The following is a 12,319-nucleotide window of genomic DNA, read 5'->3' as shown; positions in this document are numbered from 1 at the left end:
ATCAATACAGTGAAGATGTGGATTTTTTTTTTTTAAAGCAGCATGCTACCTAGTGGACTCACTAATTAACAGGGAGGGACAAGACTGGGACATCTGTGGGATGAAGTTCTGTAGCTCTTGTTCTCTATCGAATCTGGATGTGCAGCGAGGAATGTTGGAACAACCATTACTTAAATCTTTTCACAAAGACAAATAGTCTAACAAATGTGTGTATATTATGAATATTCATTTTGTGTGGCTAGTAATGTGGTATGGAATTTGGGTAATAGTACTTGAAGCAATGAATGATGCTTCTTAGTATGACTGGTTAAAGCAATACTATTTGTTCCACCTTACTGCAACAAATTGACTAAATGATTCAGCAGAGTCATAGCTGTAACGGCATCAGTTTTATGACTCCTCTGAAAAGGTACACATTAGAGATGAGATAAATTAAATTGAAAGAGGAAAGGCATGCTTTAAAGGATTGTTGTGCCCATTTTGTTACCCCTGTTTTGCTACTCTTTTGGACTTTGAATACTCATTTTAAATCTTAGCAACCTCTTTGTTTCAGACATTAAATACATTTTTAAGATATTCAAATAAAAATATAGTATGTATGCACTTTCAATTTGGGAAAGAAATCCCATGTTTAAATCATGATGATTGAGGAGTGATGAAATATTTATATACAACTGTTTTTTTTAATATTACTTCAAAGGCTTTTGGCTATAATTTGCCATTTACAGAATTAGTCATTGTTTTAATCCCTCTGCATTGCCTTTTAAAAAAATTAAACTGTTTGTTTTATGTAATTTAGCTGTGCTTTCAGTGAAGGGATGGGTGCTGAGAAAAATCTAAATGACTATTTATTTAAACTTTTTTCTATTGTTGAAGCTTTTCTGGTAATCTTAAAGATTGACAAGGAAATTGAACATCAATGTAGACACTAGGTAAAATTTTTAAAAGCCCATAAATTCCTAAATCTTGCTGAAAATCAATGGGACTTAAGCTACTAAGTTACTAGGTGCTTCTATTGTAATCTCAGCTTCTGGTACCAAGGTAGTGAACCTGCGGCCTAGAATGAATCCTGAACATACTAGGTACTTTAAGATTTAATTACTGTTTTGATGGATGATTGAATTCCAAAATTTAGTAAATTAATAATTATGGAGCGCATGCTCCAGAATTATATGACCAGGCCTGCACAACTCATAAAGCAGCGAGGGCCATATTACTCCAAAGAAAACCCCTGAGGGCTGAAACCCCCTGGCCCCGCAGAAACAAATCCTCCTTCCCCAGTGTCGCCCTGCCAAAACAGCTGTGGGCCAAAAAGGAAGGGGGGGGGATATTTTGTTAAGAATTTTTTCAGTTAAACAATTTTTTAAATTTTAATTTTTTTATGAATCATGGAATTTGGGTGGGGGGAGGAGGTCTGGGTTTCAGGCCCTGGTTGGGGCAGGGGATTGGGGTATAGGGTGGTTGAGTGGTTGGGCTCTGGGATGGAGTTTGGGTGCTGGGCAGAGGCCCCGGGCTGGGGCACAGCGTGGGGGTGCAGGATGGGTGGAGGGGTGCAGGTTCTGGGAGGAAGTGCAGAGGGCTGGGTGGAGGCTCTGGGAGGGAGTTTGGGGATGGGAGGGTGTGTGAGAAGAGGTGGGGGTGCAGGCTTTGGGACAGAGTTTGGATGCAGGCTCTAGGCTGGAGGTGCAGGCTCTGGGAGGGAGTTTGGGGGCTGGAGAAAGGGTGTAGGCTCTGGGAGGGGGTGGTGGGTTCTGGGGGGGAGGGGACTGCCATCATATGTGGCTTCCTTCCTCCCCTGCTGCCCCTCACCATAGCCTCACTGGGGGATGGGGCTGCCCTTTGCCCAGGGTGGGACAGGAGTGGTGGCTGGGAGTGGGGGAGGAAGGGGGCCGATCACTGGGTCAGACGCTCACCGAAGGCCTGGCAGCTGCTCAGGTGAATCACGGATCCACTCCAGATGTCTCCGCTGGAAACCCCCTCGCTGTCTGGAGCCACGGGAGGAGAGGGCTGCCAAGCATGTGTGCGCACCCTTGCTCTTCCCCTCCCCCTCCTGAGGTGCAGTAGTACCAGCAGCTGCCTCAGCCTACTGCTGGCGTTGCTCTTGTGCTGTGCTGTAGCTGCCAGCAGCGGGAGGCGAGGGAGAGCCGTGCTGCTTTCACTCAGGCAGGGGTGCTCTGGGGGCAGGCAGGGGCCAGGGACTCTCCAGACAGGGCTGGGGGAGAGACTCAGCTCCAAACATTGGTGGAGCAGGGCCCCCAGCCCTGAATATTCCTGGAGCCCGGGCACTACGAGAGAATATAACTCGCTGCCCCTACTCACCCCTTGCAGGTTGCACGATGAGCCCATGCGGCCCGGTGGCCGTATGTTTTACAGGTCTCTGGGGAATTTTAATTAGTCCTCTGAAAATTCATTAATACTGCTTTCCTAACTTGACCTGATACATTCCTGAATGCGCTACTAGGTGGAAAATATTTACTTTTGCTACTACCAGATGTTTAAAAATTACACCCAAATCATTCTCCTTTAGAAATAGTTGTACGTGCTTCAAATTCAGTAAGGAAAATACAAGGTCTTTTTCGAGAGCTTGTTCATGTTGATTCTGGTCAGGTGTGTGCGCGTGCAAGTGCACATTGGCTGGAAGATTTTTCCCTTAGCAGCATCCGTTGGGTTGGCCTGGGCGCCCTCTGGAGTTTCACCCTCATGGTGTGTAATATATAGCCCAGCCGACCCACCACCCCTTCAGTTCCTTCTTACCGCCAGTGACGGTGGCTTGAACTTCCCTTGGCTCTTGCTCAGCACGTTTTCTTCTCTATTCCGTGTATATAGTTAGTTCTTAGTAGTACTCCAGTTAATAGTTTAGTGTAGTATAGTAGTTGGGGGTTTTCCCCCGCACTCCAGCCCCGATGCCGTGGCATGCCGCAGTGCCCGGGCTTCAAGAACTGCGTGGCTTGCGCCAACTGCATGCTGAAGAGTGACCAGCACTCGTCATGTCTTTGGTGCCTGGGGGAGACCCATCAGAAAGATCGTTGTAAGATCTGCCACGAGTTCTACCTGAGAACACTTAAAGAAAGGGGACAGCCGCTGAAGGTGATCTTCATGGAGGCAGCCCTATGTCCCCACTCCGACCCGGGCTCAAGAGACCTGACCCCTCTGGCGTCGTCCTCGATGCAGAGTGCCCCAGTGCCGTTGGCAACTTCGGTGCCGAGGAAGGACTCCTCCAGGGATGCTCAGCACTTCCACAGCTCCTCACAGGGCCCATCTGATAGTAGGCACCGCTCCCACTCACCAGTGCCTCAAGAGAAGAAAAAGCCGGATGACTGTTCTCCGGCTAAGCCTCGAGACGTGCGACCCCAGGTGTTCCACTCCTTGGCGTCTCCTTCCTGGGCTGTGTCCACTCCTGTCCAGATGAGGCAGTCGAGTCTGGCCCCATCTCAATCACCGGTGCCTATGCCACAGCTGCAGCTCCCGTCCATGCCGGAAGCATACCAGGCCACTAGAGATCTCCTCCACCTGATGGCACTGTTCTTGCCTACCAGGGAGGAATCCTCAGTGCCAGTGGAGCCCCATTCTCTGGTGCACTCTAAGGGAAAGCCGGCTATGATGTCAAAGCACTCCCTTTCGCTTTGTCCATCGGCACTTACACACTCTGACAGAGAGCCTTTGATGTTCAAGGCACTAAGGATTGGCTCCTCCGTGGTCTTCAGTGTCTGAGACCTTGGAGTCTGAGCCCGACTCCTGTCGCTCAAGTAGGAGCAGAAGCTGTAGAGCGAGGTGGGGCAGAGACCAAAGGGAGCATCAGGCGTGGCCTCCTCAGTGGCAGAATCCACCTCAGTGGCCCTTTTGGACTCCCTGGGCTTATCACCAGGGCCAGGGAGGAACCCAGGGCCCACACTCAGCAACACCTTCAGTGGCCTCTGCCACTTTCATGCTGCCTTCCGCTGTGCATCCACCCCCGGCACCTGCAGTCCCGACGCCTTTGCCTCTGGCCCTGTCATCGACTCCGGCATCGTGCTCTGCTCCGACTTTGGTACTGGCCTTCATGACGTTGACGCTTCTGTCTCCCACGCCTGTACCGTTGTCGACTTCGGTGCATGTACCTACGACCCCGGTGTCGATGTTGGCACTGGGCCGCCTGACCCCAGGTGCTCCTGTGAGCGTGCTGATGCAGCTCCCTCTGGTTGCTACGGCGCCTATGGCCCCGGCACTGTCATTGGCACCACCTTCTCCAACTCTGCCCCAGGAGTTACGTGACCTCTCCAGGGCAGATGGTAGAGAGTTTCCACTACCGGCACATGCTTCCTTCCCCTTGTCCCTGGACAAAGCTTTGGCAGGGATGACCATAACTCCTGCGTTTGAGGATAAGAGTCCTACAGCAGTTGCTCCGCAGGGCTGCCCAAGGTCTGGGTATCAAAGCCAAGGAGGTGATAGAGGATATGGATCCCATGATGGACATCCTAGCACTCTTGGGGCCTTCACGGGTAGTGTTACCCCTCATAAAGATGGTGGTGGACACCACTAAGACAGTGACAGTTGCCAGCATCCCTGCCATCCACTGCCAAACGTAATGAGCGGCGGTATTTCGTCCCCTCCAAAGGCTTTGAGCATCTCTACTCCCATCCGCCTCCGGACTTGCTAGTGGTGAATATGGCTAACCAGCAGGAGAGACAAGGTTTCCAAGGCCCTTCCCTAAAGAATAGGGATATTAAACACCTGGACCTCGTGGGTAGAAAAGTCTATTCCACTGGTGGTTTGCAACTCCGTATTGCTAACCAGCAGGCCATTGTGAGCAGGTACTCTTTTATAACACCTGTGCTTCAATGGCGAAGTTCACGGATCTTGTCCCTTCGGAGACTCGGTCAGTTCACAGTGTTGGTGGAAGAAGGGAAATTAGTCTCCCGTGCTTCATTGCAGGCAGCTTTAGACGCTGCAGATGCTGCCACAAGTCATGGTGACGGGGGTGGCTATGTGGCGGGGGGCCTGGTTGCAAGTCTCAGGGTTTCCCTACGAAGTCCAACAGATGATTCAGGATCTCCCGTTTGAGGGTGAGACTCTCTCTTTTCAGAAAAGACGGACAATCTGTTCCACAGCCTAAAAGATTCCTGAGCCACCCTCAGATCCTTGGGCTTGCATACTTCCGCCTTACAGCAGAGATGCTTCTGCCCACAACCTCCTCAAAGGTTCCAGCAGCAGAACTGCCAGGACAATTCTAGGAGGAGGAACCGGAGTGGTAAGAGAGAGCAACATTCCTCCACCAATCAAGGCCAGCCCAAACCGCCCTCTGGCCCAAAACTGGCCTTTTGAAGGTGCGGTCGAGGACAGCGCACCAGACCAGAGACTGGATCTACCCTGCCTTACCTTTTTCCTCCCGACTATCCCCTTATAACTTCGGACTGCTGCGTGCTTCGCCCAGTAGAGAGGGAATACTCCATCCAATTTGGTGCCCTCCCTCCCTTCCACCCCCCTTTCCCATCCCTCTTCAGGGACCCTTCTCATGAGCAACTTCTCATTCAGGAGGTGCAATCGCTCCTAGCACTGGGGGCAGTGGAGGAGGTTTCATTGGAGCACGGGGTGAGGGTTTCTATTCCAGTTATTTCCTAATATCGAAGGCCAGAGGCGGCCTCAGGCCTATCCTGGACCTGTGTGACCTCAACAAGTTTGTGAGGAAACTCAGGTTCTGCATGGTCTCCCTGACCTCCATTATCCCTTCACTGGATCCAGCAGACTGGTATGCTGCCCTCGACTTGAAGGGCGTGTATTTTCACATTGTGATCATGCACAACCACAGAAAGTTCCTCAGGTTTGTGGTCAATAGTTCACATTACCAATTTACTGTCCTCCCTTTCAGTCTGTCAGCAGCACCTCGAGTCTTCACCAAGCGCACGGCACTCGTTGCTGTCTTTCTGCGGAGACATCAAGTACAGGTGTTTCCATACCTCGACGGCTGGCTGATCCAGGGCTCAGGTGGAAGCTCAGGTAGCATTCATCAGAGCCACCTTCAAGAATCTGGGCCTGCTATTGAACGTGATGAAATCTATCCTCTGGACTGAGGACAGAGTCGAGTTCATAGGGGCAGTTCTGGACTCAACCCAAGACAGCATTCCTCCTGCAGGCAAGATTCCAGGCCCTTGACGCCATAATCCAGGGACTCAGGCAGTTTCCCACCACCAGAGCGAGAAATTGTTTCAAATTTCTCGGCCACATGACGGCATGTACGTTCAGAACGCCAGACTCAGGCTTCGACCGCTGCAGTCGTGGCTTGTGTCAGTGTACATACCTGCCAGGGACAGCTTGGACAAGATCATGACCTTTCCTCACCCTATCCTCGACTCACTCCTGTGGTGGATGGATGCTTGGCAGGTGTACTCGGGAGTTCCCTTCGCTGCCCCACAACTATCCCTAGCGCTAGTGATGGACGCGTCAGATTTGGGGCAGGGAGCTCATCTTGGGGACCACAGGACTCGGCCTCTGGTCACAGACAGATCTCAGTCTTCATATCAGTGCCAGTGTCATGTCATATATCAGGGCGGTACATCTAGCGTGTCAGTCATTCCGCCCGTATCTAGCAGGTCAATGTGTATCAGTCACGATGGACAATATGACCACGATGTTCTGTATCAACAAATGGGGGTGCACGCTTCTCTCCACTGTGCCAGGAAGCCCTCAGGTTATGGGACTTTTGTATAGTGCATTCAGTCAATCTACAGGCGTCATACCTTCCAGGGGTCCAGAACGAGCTGGCGGACTGCCTCAGCAGGTCTTTTCACAGCCGTGAGTGGTCCCTTCACCCAGACGTCACATCCTCACTTTTCCAGAGGTGGGACTGTCCTCTGTTCGACCTCTTCACCAAGCAATGCAAAAGGAAGTGTCAACAGTTCTGCTCCTTCCAGAATCACAGTTCGGGCTCCACAGCAGATGCATTCCTCCTCCATTGGGGGGTCGGGGGGTGTCTTCTATATGCCTTCCCACCCATACCGCTCATTCACAAGGTCCTACTCAAGATCTGCAGAGACCGGGCTCAGATCATTCTTGAACATCTCTCCTAGACATGGCAGTGGGAGCCCCGAGTACCTTGCCGCTCTTCCTGGACCTTCTCACTCAGGATCATGGGAGGCTCCAGCACGCGAACCTGCATTCGCTACATGTCACAGCATGGAGGCTCCATGGCTGAATCCGTTCGAGCTCTCCTGTTCAGAACAAGTTGGACAGGTTCTCCTGGGCTGTAGGAAATCGTCCGCTAGTGTCACGTATCTTGCCAAGTAGAAGAGATTTTAAATCTGGTCAGCTCAGCGCGACTTTCCCCTGGTGCTAGACTTAGTGCCCCAGATTATGGATTTTTTTTTCCACCTAAAGTAGGAAGGTCTCTCCTTGTCTTCCGTAAGAATACACCTGGCTGCCATCTCGGCTTTCCATCCAAGGGCACAGGGCCGCTTGGTTTTTGCTAACCCCCGGTCAGTCACTTTCTGAAGGGTCTCAACAGGTTGTACCCGCACGTCTGCTAACCGGTTCCTGCTTGGGACCTTAACTTGGTCCTCTCTAGGCTCATGGGGCATCCCTTTGAGCCTCTAGCAACATGCTCCTGGCTCTAACTTTCCTACAAGGTTGTATTCCTGGTGGTGATAATATCAGTCCGGGGGTGTCGGAGCTCAGGGCTCTAATGTCCGAGCTGCCCTACATCGTGTTTTTTAAGGACAAGGTTCAGCTCAGGCACCATCCAGCCTTCCTCCCAAAGGTTGTATCGTAGTTCCACATCAACCAGAACATTTTCCTCCCGGTTTTCTACTCCAAGCCTCATGCAAGTAGCAGGGAGCAGAGACTCCATACTCTCCATGTCCGTAGAGTGCTGGCCTTTTTCACTGAGAGGACGAACCATTCAGGAAGTCAGTACAGCTCTTTGTCGCAGTAGCGGACAGGATGAAGGGCCAGCTTAGTCCGACACAGCACATTTCATCATGGATTGTGGCCTGCATTACTGAGTGCTACAGTCTAGCAGGGATCCCAGCCCCCCCTGGGGCAGGGGGCGACGATGTCATCAATACACACCTTCGCCACACGCTGTGCTATTACTAGGCAGGCCAGAGATGATGTGGCCTTTGATAGAGCAGTACTCCAGTCGGTGGACAGCTCCGACCCCACCTCCTAATTTTGCTTGGGAGTCACCTGATTGGAATAGACATAAAGAAGCACTCGAAGAAAAAAATGGTTACTCACCATCTCATAACTGTTGTTCTTTGACATGTGGTGTTCATGTCCATTCCAATACCCACCCTCCTACCCCTCTGTCGGAGTAGCCGGCAAGAAGGAACTGAAGGGGTTGCAGGTCGGCAGGGCTATATATTAGGCGCCATGAGGGCACAACTCCAGGGCGCGCCCAGGCCTACCCAATGGATGCTGCTAAGGGGAAAAATCTTCCAGCCAACGTGCACGTGTGTTCGCATACACCTGATTGGAATGGACACTAACACATCTCCAAGAACAACAGTTACAATTAGATGAGTAACTGTTTTTTCTTCTAGTGGTGCATCCAAAAATGGCTCAGCTGCAGTGGCAAAGAGTGGGGAATAAATACTTCCTCTATGTACTTGCCTAACCTTAAACTTTTTGGAACATATTTTAAACCCTCTGGATTTTGTGATGATTTGGCTGTTGATGATCATACTATAGAGATGACATGATAAATACATAGAGCCAAACAGAAATTGATTAGGCAGCTTGAATTAGAGAAACTAATAAAATATGGAGTTTTGCTTTGCTAGTTATTTACCACAGAGAAGAACTTTCAGTTCTGGAAGCAGGACCAGTTTATACCATGGGGTATAACTTCTTTTGGTTGTCAAAGCAAGGCAAAACATATTGAGGAATTCATTACCTTTTTTTCCTCTCCAGTTGGTTTGTTGTTTTCAGCAGATGGGGTTGCATCAGTGTATACTGAGCAGGAATTAGTAAATTGTCGAATTTAATTTAGGCTTCTAGGCTTATTGTCTAAATACATTTTTTTAGTTTAGTGAATTGTCTTTATTCTTTACAGCTGAGAGTTTAAAGAAAAATCTAAAACAGTTTCCTCAATATTTGGCTCTTGATTTCTCTCTCCATTGACAATATCTTTCTTTTCTGTTGGCCAAAGAATGCCTCTAGCCAAAAAATTCTAAATTTGCTTTTATTTCATCGTCTTTGGGGAGTGGTGGTTTAGGTATCCACTTTTTTGCAGGAAATAATAAAATATCACTTCTCTTTCCAGAAAATGTAGCACTGCAGGCCAGCCATTCATTAGACAATTGATGCTTCAGCTTTTTTTTTTAAGTCTTCGCAGCCTGAAAGAAGTAAGGCTGTAGATTTCCCCCCTCCTCCCCCCCATTTAAATGTGTGAGAGTTTCGTACTTATGAAAATAAGGGTTGGATAGCACTTCTTTGAGTCAGGTATAATGTAGGTAGACAAGTAGACATGATGCAAGCTTTTATCCATAGCTCTAATAGTGCATCTCCATCATGATTTGCTAACCCCCTGCTCTTCTACCTCTCTCTAGATTAAAAATAATCTATTACCTACAGGCCAGGATTCCATTGTACTAGGCTGACAATCTCCGTGCATGACTGATTTGGGAAATATTTTTGCAGTGTGGATAACTGAAGAAAAAGCTAAACTAGTCACTTGACACCTAAATTATAATTTCAATCTAAGTGAGGGGAAAGAACCACTGTGCCATTTAGATCCTAAAAATAGTCGTCTTTTGTATGTTCATGCTTAAATGATTCAAAAAGTTCTAGATTAAGTAACTTTTGTGAAGCTGTCCCAAGTAGTGGTGGTTCCATTTTTTCCTCTTTAAATCCTGTTCTTAGTCTTGAGGTTATAGCCCTTCCTAAAACAGACATTAAAATTTTTGAAATTTTAAGCCTGCTTGAAGTATCTGTAACTCTTTGGAATTTTAGGAATTGCTGCTGTGAAGGGATTCTAAAGATAATATAATATTGCCAAAAAATTGCACCAGGCAGTTCAGCCAAACATTGGTGCTTATCCTGAGGATATTATGAGACACTTTTCCTTTGTGTTTTAAATACTTGTGTGCCATATTTGGTCAAGTTTCTCTCTTCTTGCATCCAGTAGGCAGACCTTTTTATATTTCTTCTCTATCATCCTGGTTTTTATCCCCCTTTGTGGGGATCTTCTTTATTAGATTATGTACTACTCAAATTGTTGCATCTCTAATATATTGTTTCCATGGCTTTGTTCTTCCCAAACAACTATGGGATGGAATTTGTTAGACCTGTACAAATATGTGTTATGATTCTGCCTTTTAGAGGCTGTAACCAGAAAAGATGTAAGCCCTAAAAGAGAAGGGAGAGAAAATAAGATGATAGGGCATGGAAAAGAGGGGGAGAGCTGCTGGTTGTGTTGCAATCCTACCCCCTCATGAATTTTTCACTGATTGTGTGTGTAATTTTATATAAATACACACAAAAAGACAATCTACTTTTTTACAAATAATAAAGGTTGCAATGTCAGGCACTCAAGTTGGGAATTCCTGTGCAATCTTAATTTTGCACCTTCGTACATGTGCCTTATGATAGTGTTTAATTACATGATCACATAATGATTTTCTCCACAGAACCCCTGTCTCTTTCAGTGCACAGAGTGGATGGTGTTCATTTAATGAGCAACTATTCAAAATTTTATTTTTTTTAACAGATGCAGCGCTGAGGCATAAAGAGGTTCATGATAAAGGTATAATTAACTGTGGGTGCCCAATTTGAGATGCCTACTGCCTGATCTCCCCCTCCCTCCATCCAGAGTACGTAGCAATACATAGCAATTTGACAGGCTTCAGAGTAGCAGCCGTGTTAGTCTGTATTCGCAAAAAGAAAAGGAGTACTTGTGGCACCTTAGAGACTAACAAATTTATTAGAGCATAAGCTTTCGTGAGCTACAGCTCACTTCATCGGATGCATTTGGTGGAAAAAACAGAGGGGAGATTGATATACACACACACAGAGAACATGAAACAATGGGTTTATCATACACACTGTAAGGAGAGTGATCACTTAAGATAAGCCATGGGGGGGGGGGGGAGGAGGAAAACCTTTCATGGTGACAAGCAAGGTAGGCTATTTCCAGCAGTTAACAAGAATATCTGAGGAACAGTGGGGGGGGGGGGGGGGAGGAGGAATAACATGGGGAAATAGTTTTACTTTGTGCAATTTCTCCCCCCCACCCCACCCACCCCCCACTGTTCCTCAGATATTCTTGTTAACTGCTGGAAATAGCCTACCTTGCTTGTCACCATGAAAGGTTTTCCTCCTCCTGCCCCCCCTCCCGCTGGTGATGGCTTATCTTAAGTGATCATTCTCCTTACAGTGTATATGATAAACCCATAGTTTCATGTTCTCTGTGTGTGTGTATATCAATCTCCCCTCTGCTTTTTCCACCAAATGCATCTGATGAAGTGAGCTGTAGCTCACAAAAGTTTATGCTCTAATAAATTTGTTAGTCTCTAAGGTGCCACAAGTACTCCTTTTCTTATAGCAATTTATGTATTCAAACACAGTTACCACTGACTTCAGTTGCAGCTCTGTGTGTGCACAGAGCAGGCCCTGGGATCTCAAGTTGGGCATGCAGAAAATAAGGTACACACCATTAGTGACTACCTATGAGAAGTTTGGTTTGAATGACTGACTTAGCATCATGCAGGAACTCTGCGGCAGACTCAGGGATAAAATCCAGTTCTTCAGGGCAGCCTTAAGTTGCCCTAACCATGAGACTGTCCTTTCTCTTCCTGCAATTCCTCTGCCTCAATCACTACAAGTCTTCTAATTTACGCAATAAATGAAGTAGGGGTCTGACAGACCTCCTTTACTGTGCAACCCTGATTCATTCCCAGAGCTGGTCCATCCTGTCTACTGAATTAACCAAGGGTCCTATTGCGGGGGGGGAAATAGGATGTGATTTTCTAATTAAAGACTGTATCCTTATCCATCTTCACAAGGGGGCTAAATTAAGATTACATAGGCATTTGTGGCATTTTTAATAAGATACTCTCATATAGTGCGTCTTTGGTCAGTTGTCTTCATCAAGCATGCGTGGTTGTTTACTGAGGACCATTGAACCAGCTAGAATGACTACGGTTGATGTAGTTGCACCAGGCATTGTATAGTGAAGTTTGCAGATCTGGCTCAGTCCTGTGAATCCATGACATCCTGGGGTGGTCCCACAGGCAGCATCAGGTAGAGTCCAGGGTGTGGACTATTCACGCTTTGATGGAGAGTATAAGAGCATGGTGTGCCAAAGTATTTTTGTCCATCCTGGCAACATGGATGAAGAACATGGAAT

General features: G+C 47.8%; 1 protein-coding gene across 10 annotated transcripts in view; it reads left to right on the top strand.

The window, feature by feature from the left end:
• The window catches only part of PALS2 (protein associated with LIN7 2, MAGUK family member), a 139,363-nt gene that overhangs the window by 53,065 nt on the left and 73,979 nt on the right, over positions 1 to 12,319 (top strand). Inside the window, exon 1 of one of the 10 annotated variants that reach the window (XM_043509166.1) lies at positions 9,233 to 9,317. The exons of 8 other annotated variants lie outside the window; for them this stretch is intronic. The gene's annotated coding sequence lies outside the window, so the exon portion shown is untranslated. Of the gene's footprint in view, positions 1 to 9,232; positions 9,318 to 12,319 lie in introns of those variants that run through there. One more of the 10 variants, XM_043509165.1, reaches the window with a different exon arrangement.

The sequence above is a fragment of the Dermochelys coriacea genome, chromosome 2, assembly GCF_009764565.3.
Source record: "Dermochelys coriacea isolate rDerCor1 chromosome 2, rDerCor1.pri.v4, whole genome shotgun sequence".
NCBI lineage: Eukaryota > Metazoa > Chordata > Testudines > Dermochelyidae > Dermochelys > Dermochelys coriacea.
Note: the sequence above shows the minus strand (reverse complement) of the source record. Positions and strands in the feature narration are given on the sequence as shown.